Source organism: Malaclemys terrapin, chromosome 1 (assembly GCF_027887155.1).
Source record: "Malaclemys terrapin pileata isolate rMalTer1 chromosome 1, rMalTer1.hap1, whole genome shotgun sequence".
Classification (NCBI taxonomy): domain Eukaryota; kingdom Metazoa; phylum Chordata; order Testudines; family Emydidae; genus Malaclemys; species Malaclemys terrapin.
In genome coordinates, this window is record NC_071505.1 from 108,671,869 (window position 1) to 108,684,562 (window position 12,694).

At 43.5% G+C, this 12,694-nt stretch overlaps 1 protein-coding gene across 1 annotated transcript in view; it reads right to left on the reverse strand.

Annotated features, from left to right (window-relative positions):
• Positions 1-8,563, reverse strand: part of WASHC1 (WASH complex subunit 1) — a 70,320-nt gene extending 61,757 nt beyond the window's left edge. The window contains exon 1 of the mRNA XM_054034825.1: positions 8,488-8,563. The gene's annotated coding sequence lies outside the window, so the exon portion shown is untranslated. The remainder of the gene's footprint in view (positions 1-8,487) is intronic.
• Between the last annotated feature and the right edge of the window lie 4,131 nt (positions 8,564-12,694).

Sequence of the window (12,694 nt, forward strand, 5' to 3'; positions counted from 1 at the left end):
CCACAGCAAGAGGCGGAAGCGGAGTCGACAGGGGAGAGGCGGCAGTTGACCCCACACCGTGAGGACGTGAGGTAAGTCGACCTAAGATACGTTGACTTCAGCTACGGTATTCCCCCCATCCCACCCAAGTGTAGACCAAGTCTCTCTCCCTCTTTAGCAAGACAATGTTTGAGAGAGCATATTCATAAGGCACCAGGACTCCATCACCAGTATCACAGTTCACAAATTTCTAATCCCAAAGCACTGTGGGAAAGCCAGGACACTTATTCCTGTACTTCTGGCAGGTACACTGTAGCAGCTACTGTTAAAGTTCCAATTTAAGCCAGTCCAGTGGCCTAGAGATTGCTATTCTATACCATCATGAAAGCTCTCCAGTTTAGAGTTCTTGCCCTTGGGCAGGCATGAGCTGGAAATAGTTCTCTAATGTACAGAATGCTTCTCTCATGGATCATAGAAATGCAGGACTGGAAGGGACCTCAACAGGTCATCTAGTCCAGTCCCCTGCACCTATAGATCATCCCCAACAGGTGTTGCCTAAACTGTTCTTAAAGACCTCCAGTGATGGTGATTCCACAGCCTCCCTAGGTAATTTGTTCCAGTGCTTAACCACCTTTACAGTTAGGAAGTTTTTTCTTAACGTCTAACCTAAATCTCCCTGGCTTCAATTGAAGCCCATTGCTTCTTGTCCTGTCCTCAGTGCTTATGGAGAACGCTATCACCCTCCTCTTTGTGACAATCGTTTATGTACTTGAAGACTCATGTCCCCCAGACTTTTCTTTCTAGACAAAACAAACCCAATTTTTTCAATCTTCCCTCCTAAGTCATGTTTTCTAAATCTTTAATCAATTTTGTTGCTCTCTGGACTTTCTCCAATTTGTCCTCAAGTGGGATGCCCAGAACCAGGTACAATGTTCTAGTTGAGGCCTTATCAATGCTGAGTAGAGTGGAAGAATGACTTCTCGTGTCTTGCTTAAAACAGTCCTACTAATACATCCCAGAATGATGTTTGCTTTTTTTGAAACAGTATTACACGGCTGACTCTCATTTAGTTTGTGATCCACTATGACCCCCAGATCCTTTTCTGCAGTACTCCTTCTTCCTAAGCAGTCATTTCCGATTTTGTATTTGTGCAATTGATTTCTCCTTCCCACTTTGAATTTCCTTCTTACTTTGAATTATTCCTTATTTATTTCATCCTGTTTATTTCAGATCATTTCTCCAAATCATTTTGAATTCCAATCCTGCCCTCTAAAGCACTTGCAACCCCTCCCAGCTTGGTATAAAGCTTGTGGATAAGTGTACTCTCTATGCCATTATCCAAATCATTTATGAAAACACTGAATAGAATCGGCCCCAGGAAAGATTTCTGCAGTACTCCACTCGGTATACCCTTCCAGCTTGATTGTGAACCGTTGATAACTATTCTAAGTACAGTTCTACAACCAGTGGTTTACCCATGTTATAGTAAGTTCATCTAGTCTATATTTCCCTAGTTTCCTTATGAGAAGGTCATGTGAGACAGTATCGAAAGCCTTACTGAAGTCAAGGTATAGCACACCTACTGCTTCCCCCTCCTCATCCACAAGGCTTGTTGCCCCATCAAAGCTTTTTATAGTAAAAGTAGAAGAAATAACCAGCAAAGAAGAAACCCTAATTTAAAAAAAAAGGTGAATGCTCAACTTGAAGTTTAAACAATATGGAACGCCAGTCAGACCAATTGTTACCCGGGGTTTTCAGAATCCCCAACAGGGGCAACGTAACTATTTCACTCCAGGCGGTGTAAGGAACAAATCAACAGGAACACAGCACTTCTGTCTGATCAAGGAGTAATGCAAGTAAGCGTGCTCTCGTCTAAAACTGCAGTTTATTAGATTTAAGCACACACAAACATAAGCAATAGGTTTAGAACAGCCCAGAGATTTACCTAACGTCTGGAATGGTATTGAGTAATTAACAGCAGGTTCACTGTGGCCAGTTGCTTACCCACCGGGGAGAAAGTGTGTCAGGAAAAACGTCTCTCAAGTTGGCTTCAGAGGACTGCTCCTAAGTACACTTTATTAGCTAATCTTTTATAACTAACTTCTACAAAACACATAGGTCATAATGACCCCTACTGGATCATCACTTTTCTAACTTTCAATGAACTTTAATATCAGAGGCATCTAGACAAGGTTTTCTAACCACCAAGGTTTTCAGACTCAGTTGTTTACATGTTTGTCCCCTCCTCCCATTCTGATTAGCAGAAACTGCCAGCTAGATATCACCTTGCTTCTGAAAGCCTGTCTCCAAATTAACCCTTAACTAAGTGGTGTTCTATTGCATTACTTCATGGTGGCTGAATGCACATAATATGGTTGGCAATTAGCTTGATCACATTCTGGGGTATACACACCCCTCAAATCCAGGGCAACACAATGTTCTGTGGGAAAGTTGGGTTCCACACACAAGGAGCACACCTTTTGCCTGGCAGGAATGCTCTTGAGTTAGGGATGTAACAGCCTTTTACTATTAGGTTCCATCTTATTCCCCCCCAGGAGGCCAAGGGAGAATTGTTTCATCCAGTCAAATATTAAAATGTTTCAAGTGAAAGAGCTCCCAGTACCTCCCACTGAATACCTGCAGACCCTCCCCAAATATCTCACAGAGACAGAGTGTGTAAAGAGTTGATCCTCGTGCCCTGAAGTCAGTCTCTTCTCCTATGACTTATTTTCCCCACATCTTTTAAATTGATCCTTAAGTGATGTCAAGACACTTGCAACTGTAGAAAGAACTGTATCTGTGATGCTAGATTGAGGAAGAACACAAGTAAACAGGGCCCAACATGCTAAGAAACAGACTTCCTTTATTTTCTGTTGCTATAGAAGAGCTCAAACTGGTTATGCTTGGAAGCAGCAAGACAGAAAGCAGACCATATCTGTAGTCCTGCCAAAGGCTTTGGAGCAGCAGTAGAGCAGAACAGATTTGATGTGACTAGGGAAATTGGTCGACAAATGTAAAGTAACACAAAAGAGCCAAAGCAATCAATCAATGGAAATAAGAAGCCAACAGAAAAATTAGTGCAGGCAACAGGTTTTGAAATAGGATCTACATTCCTCAGGAAAGTGCCAGGCAAAGGACAAGGAAGAAACAAAGGATTCTGGGATACAGCAGGAAAAAGAGCCTGAGGAAATTCCCATGCTATTACAAGATCCTGTGATCAGCCTCATGGAGTGGTCTGCTGAGTGTGTGTCATTCAAGAGGAGATGCTGCAGAAGTAGCAGCAGATGATACATGACAAGAAAGCAGAGTAAAAAAAAATCATCCCCAAGAATGCCACTTACAAGCCTCACAGACAGTCAACATCCAGTGCAGTCTGGAGTAAAAGGGCAGGGAGGGGATTTAACAAGGTGTGTAGAACAAAGGATTATTGCCATTCCTGAGGAGTATTTATGTCCCCAGTCCAGCAGAGATGGTGAGTCAGGAAGCGCACTGCAGTGACAGCACCACTTCCATGTAGAAGTACCAATCAGGTAAGGGTATGAGGGCAAGGCTGTAGGGCTCTGCAGTGAAATGAGGGATTTGAGGGAGGATTTGGCACCAATGAGAACAAGCTTCAGAGTCACCATTCAATGGCCAGCACTATAAACTTCTCATTTTCAATCCCTGACCCCTCCTATCTCAGCGACAGAGCCCTCAGCCTGTTCAGCTAGTGCCACTGGCATTACAGTTACATGATTCTTTTGGTGGAACGAGTGAGAGATCTATAAAGGTGAGTATCCATCAGCACTCACTCTCTCTCTCTCTCTCTCTCATCTACAGAGCTTACAAAATTGTGGTCAGCTCTCATCGTCTCATGTCTCGATTAGTGCAACATCCTTCTCTCTGGCCTTGACAAATGCAATCTTGGCCCACTGATATCCATTCAGAATGCTGCTGCAAAAGACCAAAGTGTTGGGCTAGGAAATTGAGCATGTCACCCCCTCTTTGCATCCCTTCCTTGGTTCCCTCTTCTCTAGCATATCATACATAAGCTACTTGTCTCTACTTTCAAGACCCTTCATGACCTATCTCCACCAACCTATCACCTCTCATTCAGCAGCAAAAGATCAGCTTACACTTCCAACTTCTCCATGATGCCAGCCTCCATCACCCACTTGTTAGATTTTCAAACATGCACCTTTATGCTTTCTCCCATGCTGCTCCCACAGGCTTCAGAGGAACTCCCTATAAACATCCTCAAAACTCAGTCATTGTCCTTCTTTAAATACCTCCTTAAAACTCTCCGTTGCCATGAGGCCTACAAAAAAATTGACAGCAGCTAAGCTACTGGTGTACTAAGACCACGGTCTGTCACACTGCCAAATACCATCTCATTGTTTCCTTACGCTCCCCCTTTGTCTGTAAATATCTGTTGTAGCATCTTAAACTGTAAGCTCTTTGGGGCAACAACTGTTTTTGTTTTGTGTTTGGGGTTCTGGTCCATGCCTGGGATTCCTAGATGTTATAATACAAATAAATAAGAAAAGCACCACATTTAAGATGGAAGCACTGATGGACTGGTGGGGTGGTGGGTTGGGCATTTCTGTCTTGACAAAGCAGTCCCAGGGAACACATGGATTTAATAATGTTGCCATTTTAGCTCTTTCCACTTTCTAAATGAGACGAGTTCATCAACCAAATATAATTAAACAAACACATCAAGGGACCCCCAGACATCCTTCCCAAATCACGACAGCCTAACCAGAGCAGAAAGAGGGGAGTGGCAAAACAGCAGAACAAGACTCAAAGGAAGACAAATGCAGAAAATTTCCCAAGGGAGACATCAAAATAAGTTTGCTTCCAGACCTTGCATCAGGCAGAGGAAGTGGTATCTGTTCTGTTCCAGAGTAATCTCAGTACTCTAGGAAGACTGGATGCCTCAGAAAATTGGCAATAGATATAGAGCCTTTCACCTTTAGGTCACCTGATCTGGGTCAGAAGACTGCAAGCCATTTCCAGTGATGGCTACTGAATGGTATAAGAGAAGTGAGATGGTGGTCTCAGACCAGTCCCTAGCAGACATTTGTTCACACCAAATGAATCACCACCGCAGTTGGCACTGATTGCCTATAAATGGACCAATCACAGTAAAGAGGCAAAAAGACCCAGAGAAAGCGTACTTTTCCTCAGGGTGAGACCCCCTCGTCTAGTGGTGGAAGCATATCTGCAATGCTCTTAGAGAAATGAGAGTCACCTCTTTTTGATAGGAAAGACCTTGGATCAATCACTGATCAGTTTAACATTGCATGATGTGATTTTACAATGGGGCAAAGTTTTTCACTCAGTATTAGAGTAAATATTATCTGTGCCCACCATTGCTGATGTGGCCTCAATAACAACCTTTTTCACAGCAGTTATTATGCCTGTCAGCAACTATATGTATTACTGTTGGCTGACTCACTCTTTATTTTCAACACAGAAGAATTTTATTAGAATGAATGCATTTATCACAATAGCATGTGTTTATTTTTAAAACATTACCCACGCATTTATTTGACAAATGCATCTCCACAGTGCAAGAGAGGCATCTATTTTAGTCAATGGTTAGTAATATTACTTTAAGCATACCAATGTACAGCTTAAATCCAAAATTTGTACTTTTAAAAAACAGAGCTCTCTCTGGAACATTAAAAAATGGATTATAATGCACTGCTGAACTACAAATCTTCCACAAGCCGGTGGCTTTCTTTGCATTAGTTGCTGGTTCAACAGCAACTACTTGATATTCAGATTAATAATTTTTTTAGAAGATTATTCATCATAACTTTACTGCAAACCATCAGCTGATGTCCTGGGTAATGATGACTGAACCAGTTTCACAAGCTTACTCCCTCCCCCCAAACACACACTGCAGCTTTTGCTTGTAGAGTATTCCTCACTACATATTTCAAATGGCAGCAATTCTTTCTCCATCAGTACTGAGTAACTAAAGCAAGGGCTTTCCTATGTGTACACAAATTACATCATAATGAGTACACAGCAGCGTTCATTATTCAGGGATTCTTTAGAAATTCTCCATGCCCAATATACAAACTGCAATTCAAAGCCTTATAGTACTGCACTGCTTCCACTGCAGGATTTGAACAATACAGTCCACAGCTGTGGAGAGCACAATAAGGGCCGGAACAAAGCCTGTTCCAAACTTGTCATCCCATCAAAACAGACCATTATACATCAGTATGAATCTCATAGGTTATCAAGCCCCTCTTTCTAAGGCTTAAATTGGTCACAGATCTGTCATTACTAGGAACAACTGCATTTGTTTGCAACATATTTTTAAATCTCAGAGTGGTTCTTTAATACACTTACAATGTCCTGTCAGCAGCTATTTACTTGCCTCAGACCTGACTCAGATAATTTTTTTTAATAGTTCTGTGACTCCAAGTGATTCAGTCCACTTTAAGCCCTGCCTCCACCCACAAGTAAGCTTTATTTCTGTGAATGGGATGGTGGTGCCTATGATGCTGGGGAGGGGCCAAAAATCTTCAAATGCAGTGGTATCTACTATCAGATCCATTTGAGGTACTGATTCAGATTCTGCAAAATGCAAACTCTTTTTAAAGTAAATGTCTAGGGTTGTGAAGAGAGTCTTTCAAATGCAAACCAAGCAGTAACTGATACAAAACTGAAGGAAAGTTGCCTTCCTGCATCTGCAACAGCCTGAAGCAACTCAGAGATGTAAGCATTCACAGCAATGTGATGCTAACTCTCAAAGTCATTAATCATATTTCCAAAAATTACCAAATATGTACACAAGTCTGGTAATTGCAAATTACCAAATAATCAAAGGACAAAAAATAACAGCAGTCCCATGAGTGCCTGGCATACATAGAATCATAGGACTGGAAGGGACCTCAAGAGGTCATCTAGTCCAGTCCCCTGCACTCATGGTAGGACTAAGTATTATCTAGCCCATTCCTTACAAGTGTTTGTCTAACCTGCTCTTAAAAATCCCCAATGATGGAGATTCCACAACCTCCCTAGGCAATTTATTCCACTGCTTAACCACCCTGACAGTTAGGAAGATTTTCCTAATGTCCAACCTAAACCTCCCTTGCTGCAATTTTAGCCCATTGCTTCTTAACCTCTGAGGATAGGACAAGAAGAACAATTTTTCTCCCTCCTCCTTGTAACAACCTTTTATGTACTTGAAAACTGTTATGTCCCCTTTCAGTCTTCTCTTTTCCAGAAGAAACAAACCCAATTTTTTCAACGTTCCCTCATAGGTCATTTTTTCTGAATCTTTAATCATTTTTGTTGCTCTTCTCTAGACTTTCTCCAGTTTGTCCACATCTTTCCTGAAATGTGGCATCCAGAACTGGACACAATACTCCAGCTGAATCAACGCAGAGCAGAGGAATTACTTCTCATGTCTTGTTTACAACACTCCTGCTAATACATCCCAGAATGATGTTTGCTTTTTTTGCAACAGTGTTACACTGTTGACTCATATTTAGCTTATGGTCTACTATGACTCCCAGATCCCTTTCTGCAGTACTCCTTCCTAGGCAGTCATTTCCCATTTTGTATGTGTCCAACTGATTGTTCCTTCCTAAGTGGAGTACTTTGCATTTATCCTTATTGAATTTCATCCTGTTCACTTCGGACCATTTCTCCAGTTTGCCCAGATCATTTTGAATTTTAATCTAACCTCCAAAGCACTTGCAACCCCTCCCAGCTTGGTATCGTCCACAAACTTTGTAAATATACTCTCTGTGCTGTTATCTAAATCACTGATAAAGATATTGAATAGAACCAGACCCAGAATTATAAATGTAAATGTATATGTACACATGCATATATATATATATAACCATATATCCAATCACGCAAGCTTTGCCACAGAGCATTGATGAATATACTAGTAATGTCCATAACTAGGAGTTTTGTTATTACAAAATTGTCATTTTACCGAGTTTACCTGTATAAACCCCAATATCTGCAGGAGATCTATTATGCACGAAAGGTAAGATATGCACCTATTTTTTGTAGGCCCAACTCATAAATCATAATTAACGATATAATTAAGCCACTTCCCCAGAATGCTACAACAACCCTTTACTTTAATATTACGTATCCAATGCCCTCCAGCAACAAGTGCACCATCTCAGCAAGTCACATACAGAACACACACACACACACACACACACACACACACACACACATCTGTGGGACTGCAGGTAACACTCAGAAGTCCTACCAACATGTCCCAGTGAGATGTCATCTCGAACCCCATCCCCATCCCCTTCCCTCCCAGCCCGGGCTCCCCCTACAAGCGTCAGGTAACAGGCGGAGTTGCTGAGACCCCCCCGCCATAGCCCAGACACCCCCGCCAGGCCCCAGAGCCGCCGGCCTCCCAGTAAGGCCAGTCCCGGGGTGACCCGGACACTGAGGTCCCCCGGGGACCCATCTAGCGGCAGCCCCCGCGGCTCTGCCTACGGGCCGGGCCCGAACCTCAACCCCCCTCACCTGCCGCGAGCGGGACACGCCCCCTAAACACCTCGGCAGCAACGGCAACAACAGCGCCCCTCCGACCCTCACCCACTTCCGCCCCTACCACGGGTCACTTCCGCTCCCGCTGAACACCACTTCCGCCCCTACTCTGCCCCACTCCCGTTAGGTCCTAGTGCCTGCCGGGCTCGGCCCCGCTGGTGGGCAGCAGCCAGGCGGCTGACATAGGGGCAAAGGGGGCGATTGTCCTGGGGCCGAGCTCTGGGGTCCCCACAACGCCTGTAACCTCTGTGTAAATAAAGTGACGGGGGGGGGGAGGAACGATGTACCCGGGCCCCAAATGTCTCTGCACAGGCCTGGCAGCGCTGGGGAGGAGAGGGGCGGAGGGGTCCCCGGCCTGAAGCCCCAGGCGGCTGGGAGCGAGTGCAGAACGGGCACCGTGCACGGGGCTCGCCCGGCCCTGGAAGCCTGCCGCGTCCCTTCGCAGCCAGACCCCAGCTGGGGAAGGGGCCTGTCACTTTGACACGAACTGTTGGCTCGGTGTCATGCAGCCCGACCCCGGCTCTGGATCCACAAAATCAACGGTGCCAGTGGTTGGAGGGGAAGTGGAGACTTCGCCATGCAGTGCTTAAAGTCCCCAGGGCTGCTGCTAGTGCTCCCAGCTTATGGGAACCCCCTCAGACACACTTTTTCAAAAAGAACGGGAGTACTTGTGGCACCTTAGAGACTAACAAATTTATTAGAGCATATGCATCCGAAGAAGTGGGCTGTAGTCCACGAAAGCTTATGCTCTAATAAATTTGTTAGTCTCTAAGGTGCCACAAGTACTCCTGTTCTTTTTGCGGATACAGACTAACACGGCTGCTACTCTGACACTTTTTTCAGACCACCTTAAGCACTGGCTCCACGCTACCCAGCCCCAACGAGTCCCCACAGAGCTATCACACTGTCTTTGGAGATACTGCCGCCGCATGTCGCATGACAGAGGTTCTCAACCACCACCATAGCGTGACCCCATCTTACAACAGAACATATTTCAGGGCCTCCCCTCTCTGATATAATCACAAAGAAAGGAAAGCTGGTCACACTCCCCCGGATCTGGTTCTGGCCCATAGGCAGAGAAGTGAACATATGACCTAAGAAAAGATCACACACACAAAAATCCACTGTCTCCTCTGCCTCTGTTTCCAGCTGTCTTTCTGCTTCTGCATTTCTCAGATTTGGGGAACAGGGAACATCTGACTCAGGTGCACTTGTTCTCCCTCCAGTGCTTAGTTAAAGATCTGGGCAAATAAATCTTTTTTTTTTTTTTTAAATGGTGACTATTTGCTGAATTTTTTTGAATGAATTCTCCTTGGTTCTGCTTATGCCTCTTTTGCGTTCTCTTTCTGCAAACATCCAAGCAACAACTTTACCAGCACAAATACTCATGGCAAGTGAACTTCAAAGCTGTGTGCACAAATATTAATCAACCCCAAAATTTAATTGTGCATGTACAAGTCATCAGGCCAAAGGTATATGCATGCTCATCCACTCAAGTATCAGAAACAATTCCAGGGGACTTATTGATCAGTTACAACTTAACACAATGTGAATAGCAAATATCAAGTATTGAAAGCTCACACAGAACTATTTGTGTTTGATACATAGAGTTAAAACAGCACAAAAATGTAGGCAAATAATTCAAACTAGATACATTTGAGGAAATCAGGATCTGCTCATGCATATTCAACTAGTGGGGGAAAATGCTAAATTCATTAGATAAAATACCAATTGCAAATTATTCATTTGGCTATGCTCATTTGCTGTGGGACCCAAAGTTATAAACACTTGTTGCAAACTGGTTGGAATTCTAAAGCAAATTAGCAGTGACGTAACATTTTGGGCGTTCACAAGGAGAGTAAGCACAGTGCTGGCCCATGTGAAGTCTTAATGAAGGAACCAGATCATCAAGTTGTTTAGCATTTAAAGTGTACCATTAAGACAAGGAGGTAGAAAACAAGGTGAAAATCTCTGTAAGAAGAGGAAGTTATGAGGAATATAAAGCCTGCCACCAATACCACACTGAGAATGAAAGCAATAAGACCTAGCTGAGTCTGAGCAAGGAGCATGTGTGGGTGTCAGGACCTGTCAGAAAGAGAATATGGGAACGGATGTAGAATCAGCAATCCAATCTATTCTGATCCATTTTATTTATATACTGCTGATGGAAATCCCTTCAAGTGCTTTGCAATTACTCAGATAAAAATCCAATTCAATACACTCAAAAAATTCAAATTAAAGAGAGAGGAGGTGGATGCAGGGCTGGGCCAGCCACACTGAGAATGAGAGAAGAAAGGTAGAGAGAGAGCTATTGCAAGCAGATGGCAGACAGAAATAACAGAACTAGACAGATGAGAAGAAGACCATGAGAACCCCAAAAAGGCACTGAGAGGAAAGAGAGAAAGATTAGACAGCAGGAGAGCAACTAGAATGGACTGCGCCCCAGTTAAGAACTGGTATCAGAATGGCAGTGGGACCGGCCAGAATCTCAGTAAGAAAGTGGTTGCAAGAGGGAAGGAAGTAATAATATTCTGAGCTCCAGTAAGGCCTTGTCATATACCAAAAACACAGACCAAAAAAAAAAAAAAACCCATTCCCCTGTAGTCTAGATAAGGCCTAAGGAAATGGGAGATGTGATTGGACTAAAGAATTTTATAAAATAATAATCTTGAGGCAAATTAGAAAAAGCAACTGTTTTACTATGTGTTTAATTAAACTACACAACCAAGCTGACAGGGCTAGCCTCCGGCTTACTTCTCATCTCCACCCACACAATTCTTCTGCAGATACTGAGTGACACCACTCTCAGCCAGTGAAACAGTGGATAAAAACCTATCCAGAACAATTTTCATTGGCTGATAAGTGCTCTTGATGACAGGACCCTCTTACATAGCAAGTACTGAAAACTGACTAACCCACCCATGGGCATCATTCTCCTTCCCAATTCTCTGCATTGGCAAGTTTCAGTAAACAAATTCAAATCAGACAGTATAGCTTTTCATCCCCGGCTTAAGAGAATACTGCCCACTGCTCTATAGGTGAGGGGGAAAAATGTAGGGAGCCCCGTCTCCCTATGCAACCAACAAAACATGATCTCTACGGTACAAAGAGATGGTCTCAGCTAATATGCCAAACCATTTGTCCCTAAAGGGGCACTCTCTGCTGGGTAGAGGGGTTGTCTAGGCTGGCTGTCAGTCATCTACTGAATATGTTGACAGCATCTGCACACGCTAGCAGGCAACAGCAGGAAAAGGCATACTCCTCCTGATCTGGGGGACTTAAATAGCACATAACAGTGCATTGCAACCTTTCACTTTCAACCATCATGCCCCGTAGTGATAGGGGGTTATAGGTCCTCTTCCCCTGTCCTCACACCATGTGAGGTTGCTTGAAGTAAGGGCAGGATTTTGGCCTCAGTCTATTTAACAAACAAAACTAGATGATTCCACTGTTTCTTCCTATTGTTCTGATGCTTTGCATGCTATGGCCACAAACCAACTTCATTGTGCCTAAGTGTCTGATCTGTGCCAGTTCAGGGCACTTGAAATCTTTTCATGTTCCAAGCAGTATTTTCAAAGCCATTCTTCCTCTTATCTATCTATATCTAGCTATCTGTGTGCTTGTCTGTCTTGCTGGTAATTGCATCACAGGAATATCTAAACTCTTCTACAATGTCCATAGTTCCTGCAGAAAAGACAAATTTTCCCCATAGGCTGGATTTATTGCTGTTATCAACTCATCCTGATCACTCATTTATTCTCCTGTCATAACCTCAAACTCACATGCAAAAGGCAAGTCTTTTAGATTTGCGATAGATTTGGACAGCTTTTCACACAAGTTCAAGGAACTGTACCTTTCATCTAGGAGTTTTTACTTAGGTGGGGAAAAAATGGAGAATTGAGAACATGGCATTACTTTGTTCTTTCTGTTGCTGCAGCAGCCTTTAGCAAGCAAAGACATCTTGGATAAGTAATTCATGCCTCAGTTTCCTTGCTTGAAAAATGGAAATAATAATGGCTTTCCACCTTTGTGATCCTCAGATGAAAAGTGCCATGTGCTATTATTATACTGTACCCTGGGATTTAATAACAGAAACCCCAGAACATGTGCAAAGGGAAGGTGATCAGAACCAGGGTGGCAAAGGGAAGGTGATCAGAACCAGGGTGGCAAAGGGAAGGTGATC